The sequence below is a fragment of the Anas platyrhynchos genome, chromosome 1 (assembly GCF_047663525.1).
Source record: "Anas platyrhynchos isolate ZD024472 breed Pekin duck chromosome 1, IASCAAS_PekinDuck_T2T, whole genome shotgun sequence".
NCBI classification, from domain to species: domain Eukaryota; kingdom Metazoa; phylum Chordata; class Aves; order Anseriformes; family Anatidae; genus Anas; species Anas platyrhynchos.
Genome location: NC_092587.1, coordinates 176522247 through 176550111, shown reverse-complemented (window position 1 = coordinate 176550111; position 27865 = coordinate 176522247). Strand labels below are relative to the sequence as shown.

Genomic DNA, 27865 nt, shown 5'->3' with positions numbered 1-27865 from the left:
GTTTATAAACAATCAGACACTTTTGTCCCCGTATCCCTCCGTTTCCCATGGCTGTTTCTCCCTAACAGTGGCTTTGGGCTGCCTGTGGGCATAGAGACGCCCCTTTGATGGGCCATGGGCTGATAGAACCCTTAATGGGTTTAATGGGAGTGGGGCAGATGGTGATTTAGGTTTCCTCTGCCTTGGAATCCCTGCGTTTGTTCCTTTGGGCATGTAGTGCAGAGTGGCATTTTGTCACCAGCTAGCACTGGGATGCTAGCTAGATGGAGCAACTTCAGTAGAGCAGCTTCTTTCTAATGTTTCTTGACATTAACAGCTCCATTTCTCAGTTAGAATGGAAAATAAAGTTGATTATGCGTGTCCACAGGGTGACACTGTACTTTTGATCAGTAACTGTAAAGTAAACTAGAAAGGTCACTGTAAATAGTCTTCTAGTTTAATTATTCCTAGAAGAGTAGTGTGACTCACTGAAAGGTTTTTTGTTGTTGTCATTCCCACATCTAGCAAACAACATTTAGAAGACTTATTCTATATGTTTATAAAGGGGCAGGTTTTGATGCCATGACTCTGTTTGTTTTTTTTCCGGTGACACTTCCTGTAAACATAGAAAAGTTGCACGTTTCTTTAATGGCATTTCCATATGCATAACTCAGAGTGCTTTCTTGTTTTTGTTTGCCGTAAATATTACATGCTTAAGCCTGCCTGCACACAATCTCTGGTGGAAACTGCATTCTGAGATCTACAGATGATATTTGAAGAAAATTGTGGATTTATTTAGATAATATTGACGCTTTTATAGGGTCATTAATATAGATCTGCCAGAGCTAGCAAAAAACTGCCTAGAGGGTATGAAGCAGCAGTCTTTAGAGTGAAGTTTGGTTTTATTTTCACTAGTTAGGCCACGTTAATTTCCTCCAAGGAAAAAAAGGACAGATTATTTGTGCTAATTAGAAATACATCACTGGTCTGAATCACATCTGTAATTAGTAGCAAGATTTTAAGTAGATGTCAGAGATTTTTCTGAGTATGATTTGCATTGTTAATTTGCTATACACACATACGTATGTGTATCTACAGATTTAAGGAACAAAAGGAACAGCTGGTTCATTTTCGAAGCAATCAGTTCAAGGTGTTGCACGGTCTGATATTGCTATTCCTCCTGCTTGTGGCTGAACTGTGGTGAATTTGCTGCTCCTAGACACCTCTAGTTTGTCACAGGAAAGTAAATGGAGTTGGGAAACCAGAAAATAAACCTATGCTTGCTCCTGTCATCCACTCAGCCTGGTAACTCACTCCACAGAAGCGCTGGTGAAAATAGCAGTCCTTAGGTTTGCTCTGTTGGTTTCTGAGACAAATTGAGAAAAATGCTTAAGGGAGGAAATGGTTTGAGGGAAGGCAAGCGACGAGCCAGCCTGGAACATGGAAGAACTGGATTGCAGTGTGGCATGTGTTCCCTGCTGTGTCCAAAATGAACTACTGAATAGGTGCAAATGTAGATGGCAGGATAAAAATGGAAACTATTCAAACCAAAAGCAATTAACTTGTATACAGATGGCTTTCTGGCATTCACAGCTGCATAGATTTTGGTTGTGTAATTTTTTAGATGTGCTGTGGAAGGTTAGAACCTCTATACGTCCATTTCCAGCTGTTCATGCACATAAAATAGATAAGGAAACGAAGCCAAGTGAGCATTGTGTACAACATCAGACTTGCTTGCAGAGATAGCCATCTAAAACATTAGTGCAACATCCTGTTCTGTCAAATGGCCCTTGTATCAGTCTTTTATGAGAAGAAATTACATATTTTACATCAAAAGAGTCTCTTCAATTTCATAAAAATGAAATATGGAGAACTGCTAAGTATACGTCATATCTCTAGGATAAAGCCTAGGGGCTGAGAATCCCAAAGAGAAGCGGATTGCTGAAAGTGTAAAACATGAGTTCTTTACCCAGCCTAGTATATTCTAGAGACTCTGTCTTTGTAAACATTAGGATTTAAGCTGTTTCACATACAAAAAAGTATGCTGTTCATGTGCTCTGATCATTTATAGAAGAATGCAAACAATTAACTTTCCCAAAAAATTGTTAAGCCATGCTTTAAAAATAAAATAAAATAAAATAAAATAAAATAAAATAAAATAAAATAAAATAAAATAAAATAAAATAAAATCATTGGGTTAACATGGAATCTACACTGCATTTTCATGGAGAACATAAAAAATACTTGCTTGGGTCAGTGAAAATCTGCACTTTTGTCTTGCATTTCTTCACTCTTCTAAAAAATCCATTAAGAAAAGTGTTTGAAATGTCTTGGTAAAATGGTCAAAATATTTGGACTGGACTTGGTGGTGGTGTAGGTACCTCTTTGAATATTTAAAGCTGGTACAAGACCACCATTCGAATGGCCAGCTATCACCACCATGTGCATGTGTTGGCTGAGGGTTATCAGTGCTAGAGGAGAAACAGCTCAAGAGGAACAGTTGCAGCCCTGGTGTGCGTATCTGTATATGGATTGCTCTTCATCTCTCCCTGCTCCTGCTGTGTTTGCACAGCAGTGACGCTGCAGTTGTAGGAGCTGTGTGCTTTCCTTTTCTCCTTATTTCTGACAGAGTTCCCTCTCAGCAAGTAGATACCTGGGAAGAGATGTAAGAGTCCATCACTTGTTTTGTTGTGGAAGATGAGATCTAGTCTTTCAGAAAGGAATTCTCTATGGGAAATGAAGGAGCCCATCCTGTTGCTTCTAGAGGAATGTTGCACCTGTTTACTTGTCACTAATAAGACTTCTCTATTTAATGTTCTCTGGGGTATGTGTCTCTCCCTTGATCCACTTGAAGCGCTTTCTCATGGTTAATGATCTGAATTTACCAAGCACACTGACTCATTTCAGTGCTGTTTTTCATTATGTAAGCTATTAACAGGTCACTGCTCAGATGCTGGAAAATCTGTTTCAGGCTAATAGCAAGGTGCACAAGTACCTCTCCGTGGTACATTTGCTACCTGTGCACACGTGTTCTGGCTTGATAGTTGGTAGAAAATCCCACGGCAATACGCGATGAAGCGTCTATGACATTAGCAGTCAATTCCTAATCAGCCTTTCATTAACACATACAGCTCTTCACCTTTTCGAGGATTTTTGCACTGTGTGGCTGAAGGAGGGTGAGAGGAAACACATTGCCATACAGAGGAAGGTGTTGATAAGTAAGGAAGTCAAATCCTTCCCAGGAGAAACAAAGTTCTTGTGCTGGAGGAGGTAATAATGCAGGATAAAAATCAGTGTTGGAGATTGTTTCAAGTGGCTGCATATAAAAAATCTGGCTTTCTGGCATGGAGTATTTGCTCTGAAAGTCAGTAACAAGGCTGTTGAGGGTTGAGAATTTGTGAAGACAATTGAAAAGAGAAGTAGTTGGACACAGGAAAACCTTGAAGGAAACATGGAGAAGGTTATTTTAGGTCCCAAGTTTTGACAACTGACAGTTATGCTGTTAACAGCAGACAGTAATTATTACAGGAGCAGATCCTCCCATTGCTTCTTCTTGGATAATGTCCTTTTGCTTACAGATGGTTGTCTTCACATGCACGCAGTTTTCTATTTTTTTCTTCTGTGTGCAGACAAACTGTTTGAGAATTAATGAATGAAAATTAGAGATGGGTCCAAGCCCGAATTTTATTTCTGAACATCACCCATTTTCCAGGAGGAGAAGAGAAGACTGAGGCAGAACTTCTCGCAGAAAACAGTCCAAAGTTATTTTCTTCTTATTCATAGTTTCTGTGGTTAGAGGCCACTAGTAGGGTGACCTTTTAGTTTCCTGGATTATTTTTTTTTCTGTTTCCCTAAATGTTATGCAAAAATCCTATTGGGAACAAGGCAGGAGAGCAAAGAAATTTAAAACAAAGCAGCAGCAACAACAAAACACCATTCACATGTCATTTGTTTTGGAGGAAAGTCTAAGTTAGACTTCTCTTGACTAGGACAAACCTAGGATGAGAGGAGGAGCTTTCATGCATGCAGAGATTCACAGCCCAGTGGGTAGAGGTGAAGATCTTGAATGTCAATGCCCTTCGTCACCGAGGAGAAAATGAAGAAGACCATCCTTGCATGAGCTTGCACAGGAAGGAAATACTACAGTTAATGCATGTGCTGAGGTCTGAAAAATCTTTTCAGTATAAAGCAGTGCAGAGACAGGTTCTATACAAGGAAAAAGGGACACTAAAGGATTTATTGTGTTGCAGTATTTATTATGTAAGAGGTATTTGCATGGTAAAGAGAGAATGCAGATTTTACTCAGAATAAAGAGGACAGGATGAATGATGTTAATGAAAAGATGATTGATGGAAGCAGGAGTTTGTCTACCATACCACTCTCATATTTTCTGAACCCCTGCAATAATTTTAAGGACATCTGAGTTAAATGATGGGTAGATTAATCCTTTGGCATGCTAAATTTGCATAAAGAGTCTGCTGTGCCAAGATAGAGGTGGGATGAATCCAGATCTGATCCTACAGATGTTAGTTAGGTGCCTATTCTCCCCATGCAGCTGAGAGAACAGCTTCAGGGAGTGATTCAGCCCAGCTATGTTTTGCATTGCCTCTCTCCCCCCACGCTGTACAGAAATGCAATGCAGCAACAGCTTGGATTTGCTCCACTCGTCCTTAACAGGCCACCTCAGTCAGGAGTCCAGTTGTCTTAGGCTCCTTGTTTTGCTCCACTGAATATAGGAGGACCCAAACTAGGTAGCCTTAGATGCCTTTCTGTTTTTCTCCAGATGCAGGAAACCTGGTGATTAATTGGTGGTATCCTGACAGCCGAGATTGTTCTGTTTACGTGTATTTTAGTTCCTGTACTGAGATTAAGACTGCTTGAATGGCTGTGTTAATAAATATGATCCCAAGTAGAGGCATGTTTTACAGGCCTTTTTTTGTTTTTGTTTTTGTTTTTGTTTTTGTTGTTTTTATCTGATCCAGCTTCTCCACATCCTGCTTTTGTGACTAAGTAGAACCCCCAGTCTGCCAAGCGTGTGCCGTGATAAGAACCTACCAGCCAGACATGGTGCCCTTAATCATTTCCATATTTAGTTTATTTCAGCTAATGTTCCTAAACATCATGTAGCAGGTTGTCACAGGAGCTTCTCAGGTGGGTTCAGTGTACTGATTTCTTTTTGACATTTACTGGTGCTGTGTTGGTGACCACAATTTGGTAGGATGCAGCATCTCAGGACATCCTCTGTGCCATTGCTACAACTTGAGATTATTTTGAGCTCTTTTTGTAGCAGATACAAATTTCTTGTAAGATTTTAACTTTGCGTGGATCTGGGGCTTTTAAGCCACGCACTCAGAATGATACCTTGAACTCAGGGACAGAGAAAAGACAAGATAACGTGCCCTCACTTGAAGCCTAGAAATCCAGATGACAGAGGAGATCTTGCCTCATTATTATCGGTGTTATCAATTAACCACCTGTCAGGGGGTTCCAGTGATTCAGAAAGGTTATGGCTGGCTGGCTTCTGCTTTCTAGGTAGTCCCTTGTAATATGGTCCTGTGTCCCTTTGTCTTACGTAGAATTTAATCCTTGACATTGCAAACGATTTGTGTTCATTCTCATTACGTGATGCGTGTCTGTGAGATGAGTCAGCTGCACAACTCATCATGACCAGGACAGTTGAAATTATGCCATACCACGGATAGACCGATTTAGTCACTATTATTGTTTTCTCTAATATATGGGAAGTCAACCATATGTTAATTATTTTTCTTTAGAGCAGCCCCATTAAAAAATAAACTGGTATTATTAGTGCCTAGAAAATATCTGTGAGGAGCATGAAAATGCTGTGTAACCAGTAGATCTCATGATCCTGTGCTTGGCATGGAAACACTTTGAAAGCTGGTTTGCCAGTGCGCCTTTCTTTTCTGAATGAAAGGTGGGACATGCTGCTTTTCAGAAAATCAATCGATTTAGTGAGCATAAGGTTAAAAAAGGTTACTGTAATTAACAGTAATACCAGGATATTTGATAACATATTTGGGTTGCACTTAGTACACGGAGTGTACTCTTTAGTCCTCCATATTTATATATTAGCCTTGATTAGTGAAATGTATTTTAAATTTCTAGTCCAGGGGGACCATAATGTGGTATTCTAAGATTGCAGTGGGAGTGGTGGTTAAAGAACCTGGGCCTTTGGTCTCAAAAAAATTGGGGTTTTGAAGCACAGATTATCAAGTTGTGAGATCTGTGCTTCTAAACCCCAATTTTTTTGATGTATGAAATCTGCACAGTGCTTTCAATATTTACTCCTCTGTGTTTTAGGGAGGCTTATGCTTAAGAATCCAAGCCACCTGGGATATAAAAGGAAGCTGGAAAGATATTTTTTTTTTCTTTTAAATGCTGGATGGCTTCATGCACAGAAAGGGAGTATCATCTAACTGATAGGGATCGTTTTAAAACATGATATGTCTGCACTGCATGAGTAAACTTGACAATTTGGGGCTTAATTAGGTAATGCAATTGCACTCACAGACACTTCAACGTTGTGGCAACAATTAATGCATGTAAACTTGCTGTGTTTTTTTTGTGGGCAGTTAGAGTACGTTTAATTTTTAATGTATTAGGCTCCTTTTCTTCTACTTCAGCATGACAAGCAATTTTTGACATCTTTCTGTAAGTGTTTATAGTTTTAAGAAGCCCTTTAATTTTGATAGTTGCTCAGTGCAGTGTTATGCAGTGATAGAGGACCCTAGGAGCTTTTTAGCTTGTGCAAGAATCAGAGGGTGTCACCCAATAGATGCAGAAAGCCTTACTCCCTAAAAACTCTTAGGACACAATGGAACAATGTACCAATACTTTCTAAAGGTGATCATCTCCTTGTGCTCCCTCCCATCTCCCCGGCCCACAAAACCCTAAACTGTCCAAACAAAACCTTGCAAGTCCTCAGGAGAAATGTGCATATTAAAGCAAAATGACAGAGGTGCCATTGTTAGCAATCTAAGTTTAAAAATCAAGACTCAACCCCCCAAATTACGTGATTTTAAGAATAAAGGAAGCTTTTTTTCCCAAGTCTTCATGCATTTTAATTTCTCACGACTTCTCTCAGTATGTATGTGAGGGGGTGGACAATAATTTGACGTTGAAAAGTGCACCTTTAATTCACAGCCCTCTCTGCTTTCTCAACCTGAACTAGTTTGCTTCTGGTCACCCTGAAACAAGGATGGCTGCTCTGTCACTGTCCTGCTTCTTCATTCCTATTTCACCACCTGAAAATCCCTGCTGAAGTAGGACTATTCAGTGCTAATGTATGAAATCACAAACCCCAAAACACTTTCTTTAACTTTGAGACAATCTATTTCCTTTGGACAAAATCTATTAATTTTGCAGATTCTTTTCATTTTCCATTATCTTTTTAATGATAATCTGAGCTTATGGCAGAATTTCACATCAGGCAGTTTTGGTTTCCCATTTTCCATTATCTTTTCAATGATAATCTGAGTTTATGGCAGAATTTCACATCAGGAAGTTTTGGTTTCCTAAAAATGAGTAAACTGCACCAACGACCACCAAGACTTCTTATTCCTAACTCTGGGTGTTACGGTGCATGATATTAAACTAAAGACAAATTCCTCTTAAGAGAGAAAACTGTGACCTGCTTGAAAGACAGCTGGAAATAATGAGACTGAAAATGGATCTGCCATCTTCAGAGTGAACCCTTGGGATAGAAAGCAGGGTGTTTTCTTTTGGTCATTCTTTCCAGCCTGCAGCTCTCAGGATTAAACACGGATCCTATGAAAGATTTCCATGAGCAAAGCACCTTTCCTTCTGCCACCTCTTGTAGCCTGGCTGTGAGTTTGCTCCCCACTTTTCAGTGCAGGGATGGTCGTCTCTCTCTTCCCTATCACTTTCCTACCCATCCTCAAGAAACCTCCTGTGGCTGAACACACTCAGTCATTAAATCATCCCTCTCTCCAGATATTTCCATATAAGTGCAGAAGCCTGTAGGAGGAAATTATGTAGCTTTCATGCCTGCTGCCTGGCCACAGTTCTTCTGACAGAGCAAAACATGCAGTAAACTGGACAAAGAAATCAAGTATTTACTCTGCTGTGAAGCTGTGAAGGTATTTTCATGTCATAGCATCTTTGCTATGTTGACAGTCCTTACTGCTGGAAAAAGCCATCCTTCATGCTGAGCTTTATGTAGCCTTTATATATGATTATTTTTATGTGGTTGATTCTCACCCATTTAAACGAGAAATATATTTCCTCTCTCTCTCTCTCTCTTTTTTTTTTTTTTTTTTTGGTGTAATTATTTCAACATTGTAAATCAGCGAAAAATTACAGCAAGGTTAGCTTTAGATTAAAATATCACCACTAGAATTAGCTGTCTGAGTTAAAAATTATACAGCTGATTTCCTAGTAATAAATCCTAAAAAATAATTAAAAAATATATATTCTTTCTACTACTTCCTTGATCTTACCCTCTCTGTGGGACTTGGACAGTGCTTTAGTCAGCCTTTCCATTCCTATGGCTCATCATATCCTAGTTTGGGGATGTGACTCTTGTTTTTCCTCTTAGCTAAGGTTTCAAGCAGAAAAGAAACCCAAAGGCAGCAGCAGAGACTTTGTTGCTGGGTTGGGATATGGAGCTCTGCCCAGGTTTCCCAGAACACTGCAGGGTAAGAGGAGTTTAGGACTTTCCTCTAGGCAAAGTCTTCTGCCTCATAGTCCTTTTGGAGGTGCTAGGATGTTGCTTCATCTGGGCCCCTTTCCTATCCTTTGAGACAGCCTTTTCCTCATTTTTCTGCCTCTTGGCCCTGCAGCCTGTGGGTCCCACATGGAGCAGATCTCCATGCTGCAGCCCCCCTATGGGTGGAGGAGCCCCCGGTGGAGCAGGTGGATGTGGCCTGGAGGAGGCTGCGGCCCATGGAGAGCCCCCGCAGGAGCAGGCCCCAGGCCAGAGCTGCAGCCCGTGGAGAGGAGCCCACGCAGGAGCAGGGGGCTGGGGGTGCCAGAATCCCTTGGGAGGGACCCCACGGGGAGCAGGGGCAGAGAGGGACCGTGAAGGAGCAGTGGAGACGAAGCGTCAGGGACTGACTGCAGCCCCCATTCCCTGTTCCTCTGTGCTGCTCAGGGGGAGGACATAGAAGAGGGTGGATGAGGGGAAGGTGTTTTTAGTTTGTTTTCTTAATTTCTGACTGCTACCTTGTTAGTAATAGGCAATAAATTTTACTAATCTCCCCACTCTGAGTCTGTTTTGCCCATCACGATAATTGTTGAGTGATCTCCCTGTCCTTATCTCAACCCTTGAGCTCTTTCCATAACATTTTCTCCCCCTTTTTTTTGAGGAGGGGGAGTAAGAGAGTGGTTGTGGTGGAGTTCAGCTGTGTAGCAGGGTAAAACCACCACAGATGGCATCTCTGACTGCTCTTTGAACACCATCCCGCAGCAGTATATATCCAAACCCTTTGAACTATGATGTGGCAGTCAGTTTTTCTCTTGGCATATTTTCAGACCAATTAAAAGCGGTGAGTCACTTTTACTAAGGCAAGCTCAGTTTCACGTGCAGGTAGACTGCAGGGACACAGCTGCCATTTTATTGCCTCAGCTCTATTGCCAGTAATGGGAATTAGCAGCTGTATCAGTTAAGGGTAATTCATGTTTTATGTCTCTTATTATCTTAGGACAAGAGAGAAGGAAAAATCTCAGATGTATAAGCAATTAAAAGAATGACGTACAGTAAAATTCTAACACTGTATTTCTTTTAACTTCTTTGACAATGGAAAGAAAGTAGGAAAGAAGATGGGTTCTGATTAGGAAAGTTAATTGGAGAGGGGAAAAAATCAGGGAGAAATTAGGTGAATAATTCAGAACCAGGGGTATTAGCTATGAGCTGTTGATCACTGTTGGCTTTTGTGAACAATTTTCAATTAATATTCTTTCTTTAGGAAAACAGAAATCCTGTCTGTGCTGTTGTATGCTTAATTGAGCACTTCAGGGAAAACAAAAAATAAACTAAATGAAAAAAAACAAACAAACAAACAAGAAAAAACAAACAAACAAACAAGCAACAAGCTATGTCATGCAGATCTCTTCTTCAGAGGATGTTCTTTTAAAATCCTTTTTAGAAAAGACATTCATAGCTACACATCCTATAAATGTGCCCTGAAATCTCAGGCCACTCCATGAAGTGGGTAGAAGAGATTTGGTCTGCATTACAGAGTGCGACTGCTGTGGGAAAAGTGGAATTGCAATGGATTGTAGAAAGCTAGTGTTACACTTGAAAGCACTTCAGAAAATATTTTTTATATGTATTGTTAAGACTGTCTAATGTTCCCCAATGAGGAAAACCAAATTCGCAATTGAATTGAATAGTCATTCTTTAGGAAGACTTCTGTTATTTGCTCCTGCAGTGTAACAGACAACAAAGGGTATATTAACACAGACGCTCAGCAAGATTTTTTAGCTATAAATGTCAAAACCTCTTCAAAACTAGAGTAAACTATTGGACGGCCATAAAAATGAGTATCAAAAGTTCATGAAAACACTGTTACCCTACTCCTTGTAGATCAACATGTGGCAAAATTATTTTGTTGGAAATATGTGTCTACAGGCTATTTATTTTTTGTGTTTTGTTTAACAGCAATTGGCATTTGAGATCAAGAAGGCTTAAACAAATTATGAGTAACTCGTGCAGCAAAAATCATGACTGATGCATTTACAACACAGGGTCGATTTTCCTCATTTTATTAGGGAGTGGAACAAGAAAGAAAAGAGGACAGGAAGCATAAGACTTTGTAACACCAAATTAACACGGTACTCTGACCACGTACAGACGTTCTTTTCCTCTTGCAAGGCACACTGATTGCACTATACAGACCTTGGAGAAGAGACAGCTGTGCAGTTGTTGCTAAGCCTATTTCCCTCTCACTTTGGCTTATTGGATTATTTTGTACAGTGGAATGATAGGAATTTAAAAATGAAAAAGTGCTGTTGAGTCATCTAGTCCATCTTGCAGCTAATGCAGGATTGTTCTCTGTGGATCTCTGTCCAGTTGGCTTTAGATGTGATTGGACTTCAGCCAATTTCCTTTGGAAGATTATTCTACAATAGAATACACTTCATTATTAGGATTTTTTTTTTTCCTGTCAGCCTAAATGTTACTTTGCTCAGTATAATCACATTACTCTTAGCTATAGTTTCCTGAAAATCCCTATTTAAAAAATCCTTAGTGTGTGCATCGTTCCAGAGCTTGTAGATAATTATCATATTTCTCTTTCAATCGTGGCTTTAGTCAAGCTATACATATTTAGTTATTTTAATATTTTCTAATAAATCAGTCTTCCTAGATTAATGATGACTTTTATTGCTGCTATCATTGAGCCAAATCTCAAATTATTCTATTTAAAATTCAACAAGAAAAGGCTGGGCTGAATAAAGACTTACAGATTAGATCATGGTGTTATTGAAAACCCATCCTTTGAACCCCTGTTTGTGACTTCAGATCAGTGATTTGTCTGAATGCCAGCTCTCCTGATGCAGGCTTCAGCAGTAAGATTCATCCAAACTACCTTGAGTTATCTAGTGTGAGTGCCTACATCAAAGCTGCTCTCCCTAGATTCCTTTTAAAACCATCGGACCCTATAGTTGGGTGTAATTCATCTGAGCTATTTTAGTTATCCATGTTATGATGAGAAGAATTGAGCCCTTGAGGTACCTATTTCTCTCTTTCAATTAAGGGTAGCCCAAGGTGATGAGCTCATATATTGACATCTGCAGTCAGTGAGACAAATTTCCCCCCTTGGTGCTGACGTTGTGGAGATCAATACAGGATAACTGTGCTGGAGGGCCACCTGACTTGCATTGATCAGTCCCTCTGTCCTGGACCACAGACCTCCTTGGGTATTTAAAGGTTGTGTCCCTGCATGTTCAGACATCGTGCTTTAAGAGAGAAGTCCTGGTGCTCTCCGTGGCAGTGCCACCGTGGCTTGGAGACTGCAGTGGGGTGCTTTAGTACTCAGTGAGGCCTGATGGGTGTGCTGAGGCCATTCCTGAGACATTTGAATGACATTGAAGTCAACAGGGAAGTATGGTGGTTACATTGAGAAACTGGGGGGCAGATGAAACTGCCTTTTGCATAGACATGAAGTAGTTGCAGCATTAACCTAGAGAGTAGGACGCCTGGGTGCCAGATTCTTTGGTTTTCAAGTCTGTCTGGACTGGAGGAAAGCCATGGTCAGTATCTTCCACTTTCCATGTCCTCTAGTAAGATGGTAGATGTATGACAGATGCCTACTGTTCTCCCCTCCCCTATTATGTATTTGTCCTCCGCTGACAGCTCAGTGCTAGTGCTCGGAACCCTAAATGCATTTAAAGTGCAGCCCCCAGCAGCTGACTGCTCAGATGCAGTTCTTGCCTTTTGGCTAGCCATAGGTTATAGCTTGCTCTCCATGCAGGTATAATCATTCCTAGCTTGTAATGGAGCTCATAGAAAAAGAAATCAGCATCTTGTGTTTTGTTCATTAGGTAAAAAATAAATTAAATATGGTTTCCCAGTGGATGGTTCCCTTCTGTCAGACTTTATGGCAAAATATGCTAAGCCTCCATTCGCTGTAATTTGTGTATAATATCCAGGAGGAAACTTTTTTTCTAAATACATTTGGAGGGCAAACACCAGAGAGGGAGGAGAGCTGTTGAAATTGAAGGATAATATCAGCAGAAGTTAATATGTTTATTAATTAGTCCTGAATGAATTTAGACTGAAAATTAAAAGAAATTTTTCAAACATCCCAAGAGGTGAAGTACTGGAATCAACTCCAGACACAGTATTTGAGTAAAAAAAAAACAAAAAACAAAATAATTTGCTAACAGTAAAGTAGAAAAACAGAATACTTGGCTAACAGATGCCAGGAAGACCCATTTTAAGAGGTTAGTGTGCAAAACTCCTTGCTGTTGCCAGACCGTTGGAGTCAGGGATATCAGTTGCTCCCCACCAACACACACACATACAAAAAAAAAAAAAAAAAAAAAAAAAAAAAAGGGAGCTGTTGTTCTTGGTCTTTTCTTATTGGTATTAGGAAGAGATTTTGTGGTTTGTGTGTGTCTCTGTAGAACAGATGCTGTGTGGCCCTCCTGGACAAAACTAGATCAGGAAATGAGACAAGACCCCTTTTTGTCCCCCTGATTTGTGTATTCCTTCAGTACTGCAGCCCAAGCACCATACCCAGACTTTTCCCAGCTGAAGGCCGTGATGAAAACCTGCCAGGCAGCAGGGTTCTGCTCTTAATTCACAGTAACTGGAACAAAATGCAGCTATCTTCATCATTCATACAGACATGCAACCCTCAGAGACTACAAGCCTACCACAGCACACCATGCTTCATCTTGATGCTAGCAGACACAGTACGGAATTGTCTGCTGGGACATTTAACTTTGAAACATCACGACACTGAAGATAAGAAGGTCTTGGAGGAGTGTGTGTTGGGCAGGGGTAGTATTTTTAGCTACCTTTGCTTAGAATTGCTCTGCTATCCTAATACTGTCGTATCATCACTGTAGTGAACTCATTCTGCCACTAGCCTGTCTGCTGATAACCCTTATGAGCTATTCCTCATTATTTCTGATTTTTCAGAGGATAACATGTTGGTACCTGTCCTCCACTTTCAGCAAAATGCATAACTTACTGTTTAGAAAGGTTTCTTAGACTCCTCTCTAGTTTCTTGATCCTGCTCCCCTTCACAGCTCCAGATTTTGTGCTTGCGTCTGAGACCAGAGGGAAAGTTGGCCTTTCTTTTCTGGAACACTAAAAATAATGTGAGCAAACACCTTTGAATTGTAGCTGACTGCTGTTACAATGGCTTTCTATATCAAGGAGGACAGGATGGTCCTCCTTTCAAAGAGGACACAATGTTTCTCCTATGGATTTGTTGATCCACTTTTGATTTCTGAGGCACGACTTCACTAGTGGCTAGTACTGAATGGTTCCTCCTTTTATACAGGTATCTGGTATCATAATCTTCAGATATCGTGAAGCTGACTGTTATTTAAGGGATTTCCAAGGTAACTGAATGTCATGGACATACAAAACTTACCCATGTTGTCCTTCTAGGCCCTAGTCCTGAAAAATGTGATCTCTATTTAACTTCCTGGACCCCCCATTTTACATGTATTGCGATTATTTGAGCAGGGCTTCCTCAATACTTGTCACTGTAGTTAAAGATGGGTCGGGTTAGAGATTTATTTCATCTAAAGCATTGAATTGCTTACCAAGTCTTTCACTAGGCTGAAATCGTGCAGCTTAGTGCATCTGCCTTACTCTTAAAAGAGAAACAAACAAACAAACCAAAACCCCAGTGTATTTCCATAGCAAGTTTCTATTCCAAGCTCTGGACCACTGTGATGGCAGCACGTCTGCTTATCTCAGGCCCTCTACAGGGATGCAGTAGGGGAGCTTAGGCCTTGCACTGCCCAACCCAAAGCAGTGGGCACATTGCCTGCCTGTTGTGCCTGCTTCCCTTTAGAAGGGCCTCCTAAAGTAAAGTTCCTCAGCAATTTTTTTTTTTTTTTTTTTTTCCACCAAAATATTTCATATTGGGAATCTGAGCACCTTGGATGCTGCTTCTGAGACAGACTAGTGCAGCTTTCTCGCTTTTCTCACACAGGTCACTTGGAGAACCCATTCATGCAAAAAGGACATTCTCAGCCCTCTGAAATTAGTTCTCTGAGCTGAGAAAGATCTGCATTCTTTTTAAACTCCTCATTTTTCTTTTTCAACAAGGAACATTGGTTTGTCCTAGCTTGCCAGGGAGATAATCAAAGAAAGGATTTCACTTTCTACTAATCTACTTCACTGTCAGTGTAGGATAGTCCCAGAACCATTTGCTGCTATTGATGAAGCTGCTGTCCAGTACAGTTACCTTGTCCGTAACAGCGATGGGTGAATACCTTCGTTGTGATGGGTGGCAGGAGTCTGTTAATGGCTAGGGATGTAGGACTGGGTGGACACTGACTGACTTCACTTCCCACCTATTCTGTTAGAGCAGGGAACTCAGACTTTAAACACTGATGTTGCCAGTGGATAAAAAGCCTGAAGTAATGGGTGAAAAAAAAATGTTTTATTGCATTATCGTGTAGCACACTCCATTGCACACGGTGTGACTGTAATTTTGTCAATGATGGTGCACAGGTTAATATACTTTATTGAAGCAGTTTTATTAGTCTGAAACAGAAGTCTGTACAGGAGGCTCTTCTCCCCTCCCCACCCCCCCAAGTCTATTAGATGTTGCATCTTAGGGGAGTTGTAAGAAGATCGACTCGCAAGAATAATCTTTTCCTCCTCTTCCAGGGAAAAGTTAAAATGTTTAATTTTACTTAGGATAATTAGTAGAATTTCATATGGGTTCAAGAGATGAGAGAGGAGATGTGAGATAGAGCTTCCTTAATTTCCCTTTATTAACTATACCAACTGTGAACCTGCTGGCCTCAATGTACTGTCAAAAGAGGAGACATTTTTCTGTACGTGTAGATCTATGTTAAAAAGAACGAATTTAAAATGGGGATGGTAATGATGGAATCTGAAAGAGTAATTTTAAAAAATGAGGTATAATAAAGGAAGGCTTGGCATGTCCATTTATTCCCAGATTACAGTCTTTGGTTGAATGTGAAGGGAAACCAGAGAACCCACCACCCACCATCTTGCAAATTTTAATACCAAAAGAAAAAAAAAAAAAAAAAGACAACAGTCTGCTATGTTAAATGTTGCTACCTGGCATCTGAAAGTGATAGAAATTGTTAAGGATATCACCCCTTAATTGTCAGATACAAACCAAATTCTTAAAAAAGTATTACACATAGTCGCTCTAGTATATACATTTTTGCAAGCCTTTTCCATAGTGTCTGATATATACTGAATATTCAGTGTAACAAACTGGAAGGGATTTTACAAGTTAATGCCTCTAAAAGGAGATCACAACACATTTCTGGCATTGTGTTTCAACCTGGACTCTAAGTTACAGCTTGCTTAATTCTTAATGCAGTAACTGCTGTTCTGTGATTCAGAGATTTAAAAATCCTGCACAGAGTGCTGTCCAATTTAGTCATTTTGCCTCAGGCAGTGAGCAAAACTTGAGTCTCTCTTCAATAGTAATAGTAATTATACAGTAATGTGATAGACATAATGAATGATGTAAGAGTTGAAACTGTTTATTTATTGGACAGTTGTTTTGGGCAGGGGAAAAGTCTCCTTGTAAGATAACTAGGGAACATTCTCACCATACTCACATCGTGGACTTTTGTCCTAGCGTAAATTAACAAAGAATCACCCAGTGAAGTGTTACTTAGAGAGTGTTTGTTTGTTTTCGTTTTGCAGTCCCAGCACTAGAGTTCCTTTTATTTCCTATGAAAACTTGAATTCCATAGAATGTGATGGACACCTTCCAGCTGGAAAAAATTTGGGTCTAATAAATAGCATGTAAAAGAACTGGCAAACTGCATCCTGGACCTTTTCCATCACAGGCTCCAGAGAAATGAGACTGAAAGGAAGATGAAGAGGCCAGATAATTTGTGTTCTGTATTTGTAGCCTTTGGATGACTGGGGCTTCTGAAAGTGTAAAAAGGTGGTCAAAAATTAAAAATTAAAGAAAAATAACGAAAAAATCACCCTTTCATCCTCCTCTTTGCCTCCCAGCTCACCTATATAAACTCATTTAGATGCAAATAAGTAGACAGACCATCTGGGATAAAATAATAAACATTCATAGTTTTGTTTAATTTTCATTTGGCTCTGAAGTGGAATCAGTTTTATGTTAGTACACATGATGCTCTGAGTACTTTTTGCAAAGGGTGAATAGTGCCTCTACAAAGAAAAAAGGAGTGCAAAACCCATGATGTAGTCCATTGCAGCCCCAAGGCACCATTACCTGTACCTAAGCTCCTTCTGACAGATGTTTTCGGAGAAAAAAAAAAGGTCTTTAAAGGAGAATCTCACAGTAGATCACAGTGCCATGTGATGCACCATCTCTTCCACACCTTCCTAGGCCTAAATAGTAAAATCAAGATCTAGAAATTCTGATTCTGCATGGTTTTTGATGAGATCACTGTGCCATGTTCTTTTCCACGTATTTTCTTTAATGTAAATATTTAGAGAAGTTCTATTCATTTCTTCTTAAGTTCATAAAGGGTGGGTTTTATTGTGGTTTCCGGCTTCTTTGAAAAAACACCAAAAATGTCTTTTTTGAAAAAGTAACTTGGTAAAAAGAACTTTTAGTTTTCAGGGGAAAAAAAGACTTCTTTTTTTTTTTTTCTCCAACAAAAACCATTTTAGCTCAGAAGCCATTTTTCCCTATCTTGATGAAAAGAAAATTATCTGATCTTGAGATCAATAATGTTGAAAACAGCAACAGCAGTGATCATCCTGTACAGACGTTGTTTTCTGATGTTCTCTCAGATCTGAAAAGTTTTGCATACTGTAAATTTTGGCCTGGCTTAGCTCAGGCTTCAAACTTTCATCAAGCAACTCCAAAAAATAGGGGTTGTTTAAATGCAGCAAGGCAAACTGGAAATGACAGTTTTTTAGATATTCCAGTGTGTTAAAACATCAAAGGAAAATATTGAAGTGTACCAGTGTGCTTCTAGTTTGTCTGGGGCTTTTTCTATGGAATAGTCACATTTTCTAGGGTCTAAAGCGGTGGTGGATCATTGTATGTAACGTATTGTCATGCCACAAGACATTCAAAAAAGGAGATTGAAATTATCTTGAGAAAACCAAATCACTTTATTTCAAAGACAAATTAGATTGATCTATCTTACCATTCTCTATAGATTTCATAAGCACATTACTTGTTGAAGTGGTAGCAGACATTTTATATATTACAGCAATTTGCATACGTTCATTAAGCTGTACTTTGTAAGGCTTTCTGACAGGGGCATTTGATGAATCCTTTTGTGAACTGCATTGTTTCTTTGCACAGAACAATCTGTTAAATCATGCCTTTGTCCTTCAGTTTGTCAGTATCAGTAAATGAAGCAGATGTTAATAACTGTGGGAGGGTTTGGGGCTTTTTTGGTGTTTGCAGAATATGGGATAACTGTGGAGGGCACGATGTGTTTGCAAAAGTGACAGCTGGTGTTATTAAAGATAGAAAGTATGCTAGAAGCAAAAAGTTTCCTTGGCATCTTTTAGCAACCCTCTGAGATTTTTTGGAACAGTCAAATGGGTGGTCACTTCTAAAATAAAAGCTGCTAATGTTATGCACAGCAATTTGCGTGCGTATACTCACATGTAACGATGGTTGCAACAGACCTGTCTCAGCCATGCAATAATTCATACTGCTCGTCTATAAATATGGTACAAGAAATTCTTAGGTCAACAATCCCTTGAGACCTGTCTTTGAATAATATTGTTTCATCCTTTACCACGTTAGGAGACTTTTACATGTGATTCGTGTTTTGAAGGTTACCTTTACAAGAAAAGTTGGGTTGGTCTTCATAGTTCAGCCCTTGAAATCTACTGCCTGCCATGAAGATTACTCAGCCTAAGATGTTTGCAGCCTGGAATCTGTGCATTTAGGTGCCTAATGATGAGTGGTAACTCCTGTTCAGGTGTGGTAGCTTGAGTGCTTACAGTCAACCGCAGAGCATTGCAAGCAAGGATAAATCATGCAGCCATAAAAGTGGGTAAGAGATGAGAGGGATAAATAAGAGGGGAAAACATAGTGTAGGGAATAAATTTATGTGAGAAAAATGCTACAAGGCTAATTGATGGAGAAGGAAATGCAGAAAAGCAGCAGATGTTACTGTAGAGAATAAAGGGTAAACTTTGGCTAGTCTCTGATCTAGCAGTTGTTTCTTGTTGGTATTACCTAGTAAATAGCTCACACTGCTTTTGGAGGTGATATTTGGCTGATTTACACATTAACTATAACAACATTCACTTTCTGATTCCTCTGCTGAGGAAAATCTCTTTGGGGGAATTGAACAGAAATTGCAAAGGGCAGAGAAGTAGTGGCATTACTCGTGCCTCCTTGTGATGGGGCCTGAGCTTCTGTGCCTGGCTTCTCCACAGCTGACATCAACAGCAGGAATGGCAATGTAGCATATAGAATAAATAACCCTCGCTATTGTCATGTTTATAGAGATTGCCTGAAAATATGTAGAGAAGACCAATGAAGGATTTCTGTAGTTGTTGTTCTTACACATGAAAGTAGGCAGCAGCTACAAATCAGTGAACTTTGTAAGAAGAATTGGCAGAATCCAGAATTTCATGCTGGATGAAAATTTCTACTGCTTCTGCTTCTCAGAGACAGCCTTATCTTTATGTCTGATTATCTTGCAAAAAAATGAGCAGCGAAATAATTATCCATGCTGATATTTACATTTTGTCTCTCTGCTTGAAAATTACCAGCTCACAGAAGGGAACAGAGGGAGTCTAAGACTCCTTTGGTGGGTTGAACCTTTGGAGAAGAAAATGCCTGCTGTGCAGCTGGAGCAGATAGGTGCTCCCAGCCAGGTGACCATTGATGCATAGTGGGTATAGGCTGGTCTGTTACTGATTCATCTAACTCTGCTGGGGTGATTCACTTTGCCTACGCTGGGAATCATGTGGTGGGTACCAGTGGTGCAGCTGCAGGCTAAAGCTCAGGAAAAATCGTGGGGAAAGGAAAGACGCAATACTTTTTCTAATGTGCAATCTAATTTCTTTAAGGACGTGGCTGTTTGGCAGCACTGTGTGAAAGAGTTTTTCCTGCTGCAGAATTCAAAGATACTAAAGGAGCAGTAGAAATACTCAGTGCACCATCTACTCATGGTGTTGAAGCTGATGTTGTCATCTCAGAAATCACTGTCTAGAACAAAGATCAGACCAAGTGTATTTGGACACATGAAATTCTTTTCCTCCTATTTTTTTTTTCCACTCCTCTGCATCTTTTCTTGGACTGCTGAGCCTGTTTCTTTCTTCCAGTGCATCTTCTTCAGCTTTTTTATTTTTTTATTACTTTTTTTTTTTTTTTTTGCACATTAGTCTTATCAAACACATTATGCTCTATGTCAACGTGCAAGAATCACTAGGATAAATTACAGATACTCTAGGACTAATTGCAACTAGGTGTTACATATACGCTTACAAAAATGTGCATCTAGAATTTCACATTTGTAGCAGAACTGCCCTATTCAGCATTTTTGGATAGAGACATAATGCATATAATTATGTCCTTGATTTTTTTTTTTTTTTCGCGTGGTTTCCCTGTTCAAGCCACAGTCTTGCTACAAATTAAAGGTAGAATATTGCGTAAATGTACATAGGCATGCTTGTGGTTTCCTAATGTATTTTTATTTTCTGCTATGCTACTGCATTTTTACATATTGAGTATATTGGTTTTGTTCTTTCATTACAGACAGTTGTAGCAAAAGTGCTATTTGGAAATTTGATGTGTTTTCAGAGGTTTATACTAATTTTGAACTCACATGCAGAAGTTGCCTAAGAATCTATGTACTACTATATATGTTAAATTGAATAACCTTTAAATTATCATACTGTCAATTTTATCACCCAGAATGGCTCCTGTGATGCACTACTGTAGAAGAATTGTCTCATTTCCAAATACAATAATATTTTTTTCTTTCTTTGGTAGCCTTAAGCTGTATACATTTAGTGACTTGTATATATTATTTCCTTTTCAGATCTTGGATTCTGAACTTGAAGCAATTCTTGATTATATGCTTCTTGAAAGTTGGAGAATACCTGCAATAAATTGGTATGTGTAATGGATACATTCATATTTTGTGTTGGATGATTTGGAATATGTGTGAGTTTTGTTGACAGTTTAATGCTGAACTTCTTAAAGCTCTTGATAAATCTCAGCTGCCATGAATGGGAGAATATGATGGATCTTTGGAGGCTGAATTTTCAACAGCACGTGGTATTTGTATGGCAGAAACTGGGAAGTGTTTGATGCTCACAGTTACTCAGGGCGAAATGTGTACCCAAACTTACAAATTTAACTTCTAACTGAAGGAAAAAGTGAGTCTCTATGAGCAACTAACAAGTTCTGAACATAAAGCAAGGGAGTTGGAAGAAGAGCTCTACTCTTGATCATCCTGTACTTAAGATTGTGCTATAACTGGCTTTTCGTCTGTGTTTCCTTTGATTTTCCTTGCAACTGCTTAAGGTAGTTAAGGTATGAATGTGAAGAAATGCCTGAAGAAAAGGTCTATAAAGGTAAAAAACTCAGGCATGCTGGAGTTCCTGAAAATTTTCTCAAGTATTTCAGCAAAGCTAGTATCTGACTTGGAACATTTACAGAAAATATTCAGGCAATTTCAGAACTACATTCTTGCATATAACGAAGCAATTTTTAGGTGATTTCTTTTTTAAAACTCAGGTCACACTTTATGATGCTTGAAATGCTGCTAAACTCCTAGTAATGGAGAGGGGGAAACAAGAGAAGATGTAGAAGGTTTTATTCTTTCTAAAGAATTTACAAAACCAGACATTTTTTTCATCTCAGCTCTAAAGAGGAAAAAGGTTCTCAAATGTATGGGTGTAACAACTGAACTGAATTTGATCTGTATGAGAAAATTTTAAGAGATTTATAATGGGGGAGAGGTTGAATTGTTCTTATAGAATAAAATTCATAATTAGATTTTTGTGTAGAGGACCCAAAAGATTGGTTTTCAGAAGAAATTGCATGTTCTCTAAGAACTGGAATGCAAAGTATTTTCATTGAGTGTGTCATTTGTAAGTCCCAGGATGCCTGACGGAAGCTGGAGAACCACTGTCTCCATTTTATGCATAGGGTCAGGCATTTGCCTGAATCACTTAAAGAATAATTGTCCTGCTACTGGATCTCCTGGATGTTCACGCCTGTGTTCAGGCATGTTAGAGGATTCTATGTCTAACAGTGTTTTCAGCTTGTGTGCAGATCTTGCCACTATTTCCTTAATATTTCTCAAATCTAGCAATGTGCCTTTATTTCTCTCTTTTTCCTCTATGCCCTCTTTGTGATAGATTTGTCTCATTTGTTCTGCTTTGTTTTCTCTTTTGCTTCTTTATTTTGCTTTCCCGTGGTTTTTGCTTTTTCCTCCTCTTTCTAATTCATTTTCAGTCTCTGGAGATTGGCAGCAGTGGGATCTTACACAAGGAGGAGCTTAAGAAAAAATGATAGCAGAATGAGCTTCCTTTTTACTGCCTCTCTAGAGAGCCTGCTGTAAAAGGAAACTTGCTGTCATTCCTGTAAATTTTCTTTTGCAGCCAGCTCTGCTGGGTGTCCCCTTTGTGCCCTGCGAACATCTGTGTTGCAGCTTATGTCTGAACCCAAGTGGAGAACAAATGCGTGAACTTGCTCCTTATTTTGAGCAGGAAGCTGCTGCTATTAGTAGGGCAGGTGGCCTTGGTTCACCTGCGACTTCTAATCCCTGTCTGGGAGCGAAGCAGCCACCTCTCCTCTCCCCTCCCTCCACCGGTGCCCTTGTCCATGGGGACACACATTTCCCTGCTTTCCTCAAGACACTGCCCGATGCCTGTCAGTTGTCAGCATTCATTTTCTCCCTCAAGTTTTCCCAAGACGTCATGCGCAAGGAAGAAATCAGTAAGCACTGTGCGACTTCTGTGGCATAGTTTACTTTCTGTTGCTCCTGGAAACTTCTGCCTGTGTCCACACAGGCATTCAGGCACCACCCAATGACCCCACCCTACTGAATCTGTAAGCCCTGAAGTATTCAAGCTCAGGAGATGTTGGGGCAGAAGAAAAGCCTCATTCCCAGGGCTGTGCACATGATTCCAGTGACAACTTTTTTTCTTTTTTTTTTTTTTTTCTGTGCAGCTTTTGGACACAGCATAAGACAGTTCACAGAGCATGAATTGTGAACTTAACTTCAAACAGACTTACATTAGCCATATTTTTTCTCTTTTTAAGTTATAAAAGAAACATCAGTGCTGTCCTGTTTGCAAGTGCTATCCCACTCGAGCGTGCTCAGCAACATTTGTGAAGCGTAGGTGATGAACTGCAATCTTTGTGACATATGTGTGCCTCGGAGAGAAAAACCGAATCTGTTGTGTCAAGTTGGCTTCAGCTTATGCTCGCAGGGCTGTTGTGATGAGCCTGAAGGTTGTGAAAACTTTTGTGGAGGATCAGGTACGATGGCAGAGACCAACTGTATCTGCTGCAGAAGGAAGCTGGAGAATATGAGGTCAGTCTAAATCATCAGCTGGGAAAGGAGTACAGATGATTTAGCAAGACTTCTCACAACAACTTCCCGCAGATATTTCAGTTGGAAAGACTCGGAAATAGCAAATCTTCCTGTCTGATGCTAGCTGAAATGGCTACTAAGCAACTTTGTTTTCCTTCCCTTTCAGTTTCCTTTCCCTTTTGGCAGACAGTTACATTAATTTTAGAGCTTTCCAAGCCAGGTTAGAAGTTGTTGACCCCTTTCCTTCCAAAACTAACTGTCAAGGCAGTCCCAGTGCTCTGCAGATGTCTTTCTGTGTGTGAATCCTGCACAGACAATGGTATCTCGTGTTCATTCATGTATGTGCTTTTTATGGAGGGAAGGATTGGTCTGGCTGATTGTGCGACTGGGAGTGCTAAACAGTGAAAAACTCTAAACAAAAAAATCTGGTCCTCTTTAAACGTTGGCGGACAGATATCTGTCTTCCATCTGTGGCAGCCTATGCAAAACAACAGAAGAGCTGCAAAGTTTGTGTTCTGAAACCTTGGAGAAATAACTGGCACGCTCCGACTTCTTTTTTAACTACACATAAATCTGAAACATTAAACACGGGAACTAATGTTAAAATGTGGCAAACAGGCAAGAAGCGGGGAAGATCAGCCAGAAGGCTTGTGACCCATCCCTTCAGGTGGCAGGGCACGGAGCACGAGGAGCTGTGGCCCTTTGGCACTGCTGCTCAGGCACTGCTGTCACTTAACAGGGGCAGTGGTCACCTACCAGACTGTATCTTACCTCCCCTCATTGTACCTACATCCACTGGCTCCTGGGATGTCCCCTGCAGGTCCCTGACCCTCCACCTGGGTCACACCTTCCTTGACCAGGTGCTGCATGGCCTCATGGCTGGAAGAAGGTGGCTGATAGTCTTGCAGATGTGTATCACCCATGGGGACCCTCTGAAGGTCTGGAGTGACCTTGCTCTTCCCTTTTGCTTTTCTAATCAGAAAGTTTGTAAGCCTCAGCAGACAGTGCCAGATTTGAAGGACTGTTTCCTCAAACAGCTCTGTGCTGGAGCATTTGAGCAAGGAAGCACAGTTCAGAGGAGGGATGGGAATATGGATAAAACATCAGGCTGTAACCAGTGTGTTAAATCCAGGCATGCAAGGGGGAGAGTTAGAGCAGCATGGAGGTTGCTCCATCAAAAACCTGGGGTTGTAACAGCCCCCAGCCAGCCCTAAGCCAGAGGAGATACATACAGATGTTTTGTTCATTCTTGTTCTTACTTGAGGCTTCATTGACTTCAGTGGGCTTTGGATCAGCTTCATGGAGCAGCTGGGAAACAAAGCAAGACTGCATCAGCCAGTATCCCTGGGCAGCAGCAATTTGGTTTGGTTAGAGAAGGTGTCAGCTTTTAGCAGATCCGTGTTCATTTTTAATTTGCCCTGTGCTTCCCCATCTAGGCACTGCCCTGTATTTAGCACCAAGTGTCTCTGCTACATTGTACCTTCTGTTTATCAAAGTTATGCAAAGAAGATTCACGTTAAAACACTTACCTTTTCTGAATTGCCTTGGCATTGCAACTGTTTGTCTCCCTTTGCAGCGCTGGAAAATGTGTGTTTACAATAGGTGATTACACGCACGACACTTTGGTACATGGGAATCTGGAAGCAAAGTCGTCTTTGGATTCGCTGGAACAATTGGGGCTGAGTCACGTTGCTAAACATGCCATATGTTACCAAGTAACACGCCGTGTTATTAATTGAGGATGTCACTAACGTGTTACACAACTGTCAGACTTAAAAATTAAAGCAGTAATAAGGAGCTTTGAAATTGTCTTGTTTCATCTTGGCTACCATTTATAATACCAGTACTTCTAAACATGGATTTTAATACCAAATGCAAGAAAATGAAGGAAAATGAAGGCAAGTCTTTCTGCTTATGTGGCTTAATGACTTTGGGTGTTCTGCTTAGGATGTAAGTGCCCACCTAGGTGGCAGTCACCTATAGGAACTGCTTCTTTAGACCTCCGTTACAGAGATGCTGCATGTTACTACATGCCATGCAGGTGTGAAGATGGTAAATACCCAAGTGAAAGATTTTTTTATTATTTTTTTTTTAACACAAACGCTCAAGAAACCAATGCAATAAAGTGCATACGATCTGCTATTGATTCTGTTATGCCTCTTTTACTGTGCTTGCTTGAAGAAAATGTTTCAGAGTCGTGGAGAGAGGCGTGCACTCGTGTGTTGTGCTTCCTGTATGGATGCTCATCACGCATCCTGCTTCGTGTCCCCGTGTATCCCAGTGATGTGCATCGCTCTTCATTATGCAATGATTGGGTCTGTAATCGTACACATACATAAAGTGCATGGTAGCCAAATGTAGCAACATAGGAGCTAAGTAACGTGGTTTTGTAAAGACAAGATACCCAGCACAGAGTATCATAAATTGATCCCAGGAGGACAGACCTAGAATATAAACTGTAGTGCTTTGAATATATGCATGTTATAATTGTATTAAACGCTTTGCAGCAATTTGTATTGTATTACAGCTGACAAAGTATTTTACCTCCTAGTAACTAAATAATGTAAATAGTGTTGATATTTTTCTTTTCCATATTTATAATTACATTAATTGCTTTGCTTATTAATAACAGACAGTTAAGTGTCAGCGCCCAAGCTGTAGCTGCCAGTAATCCACAAGCGATTTGTTTTCATATTCAAAATATGAATCTGAAGAGTAATTACCCTTTTTGCAAGCACATATCTTCACAGTGTAAATTTTACATAGAAAAGCTTACTGTTTTACCTAAATGCTGTCATTTTCAATATCAAATCTAGTGCTAATAGAATGTGTTTTAGAAATGAAAAGAAACTTTGGGCTAAGAGGTCAGAAGGCATCCAATGAAAAATAAATGAATAGCTCATTCATTTTAGCTAGGAATTGTGACTTGATTCCAAATAAAGCAAAACTTTGAGAAAGGTGTTTCCAGCCTGTGAAAACAGCCTTTTTTTTTTTTTTTTTTCAGAGGCCAAGGTTGGAAGATCCTCATGTAGTGTAATTTTTGCTTTTCTAATGTGGTTTTGTTGGGCTAACAGAGTGTCAGTGGAAAGAAGCATTGTAGAGTTGACCGAAATTTTCAAACAGGAGCTGTGTTTTTTTTTTTTTTTGAAAGTTTCTAGAGACATATTCTTTCTACATTGGTATGTAGGAGACTTGAGTTATTTTTGTTCTTTTGAAATTAAAAGCAACTTGAGATCTTGACATAAACCTTGCTAAAACTTCAGTTAAAGAAAGATTTTTCCTCATTTTTTTTTTTCTTTTCATTTTTTCATTTCTTGTTTTCTTTGTAATTGTGATGCTTTATTATGTTGAACTCCTTGCCTGAGGCCAGCATTTAAAGCAGGTGATGATTCTGAAAGTTTGCGGACCATTGGTATTTGTCAGAGGTGCACAGTGAAGAGTAAGCTCCGAGTTAATATTGCAGATGTATGCTGAACTATCTGGGGAAGAGCAAAGGTTGATTAAATTCACAAAATAAGGTGATTCATAGTTTTCTAAATATGTCACTCAACCTAAAATTAACTCAATTATTTACCAGTCACACACATGCTAATGAATCCTGACAATCTCAATCGACCTGCTGCGAAGAACTTCACTATCACCTAATAGTATTTCCTCTGCGTTTTCCCTAAAAGGAAAGAATGATTGTAGCATTTATCCCATGTAAAGCAAAAACGCTTGAGGACTTTATTTATTTTTTTAATACCTGCCATTTCTGGGCACTAGTAAATTAATTACATTTAATTAGTAAAGCTATAAAAGAGGCGCTTCATTTTTGTGAGAGTGTCTCCTAAAGTTTAATCCCCCAGAGATTTCATGTATGATAGTGATGGAAATGGCAGCTCCTAAATCAGCATCAATTATATTATTTAAGAAATAAATTTGAGGTTATTTTTCATGTAAAATGTGACAAAATTATAAAGCTTTAAGACACTTTTATGTTAAATGTGATTTGTTATTATTTCTATAGTTAGAATCATCTTATGAAGGCATTTTAGGTGTGTGTTACCAGTAGCTATAAGAAGTATGTAAGAAATTTGAAAATTAGCCAGAATCTTGAATGGGTTTATCTACATTCTTGCTAAATACTAAAGTATATTATTTAAATAGCAATGAGGCTATCCTGCATTTATATTTGACTTATTGGTAAATCTCCAAAAGTCTGCCCTGGATTATGGCATAGCATCTGTCTTTCCTTTTCTAAGGTTTTTCCCCCAAAGCTTTACAGAAACCTGGATGAAAATCAACATTGACCCATAAAATAGACATCACTGTAGCATCGACATGGGTAGGGAGAAACAGCTGAAGAGATTTCAGGCCTAAGGTTATTTCTGTCAGGAAAATGGAGCTCGATAAAGATATATATATAATATTTAAAGCTGCTGGGCAATGGCAGGCTATTTGCAGACAGCTGCATGTTCAGCCTTTTTGGATGGAATGGTTAAGTGGCTAATTAAGTGGACAAGGCAGATCTCTGTATGCCCTTAGGGAAAAGTCTGCTGTGCCTCAGCTTCCCATGAAAATTTTGGCAGGGATGTTGGAGCTACAACAATCTCATTGTGAGATGCAGCTCTGGTTATGATATGGGCTTGCTAGAACCCGTTTTACTGGATTTTACTCAGTCACTGCCACCCACAGAGAAACATAAAAAGTTTTCTTTCAAAAA

General features: G+C 39.7%; 1 protein-coding gene across 8 annotated transcripts in view; it reads left to right on the top strand.

Annotated features, from left to right (window-relative positions):
* ENOX1 (ecto-NOX disulfide-thiol exchanger 1) overlaps positions 1–27865 on the top strand; it is a 365235-nt gene that overhangs the window by 51536 nt on the left and 285834 nt on the right. For 7 of the 8 annotated variants that reach the window (XM_038173160.2, XM_027472220.3, XM_027472192.3 and 4 more), the window contains one exon: positions 20653–20726. The gene's annotated coding sequence lies outside the window, so the exon portion shown is untranslated. Of the gene's footprint in view, positions 1–8618; positions 8658–20652; positions 20727–27865 lie in introns of those variants that run through there. The other variant, XM_038173136.2, reaches the window with a different exon arrangement.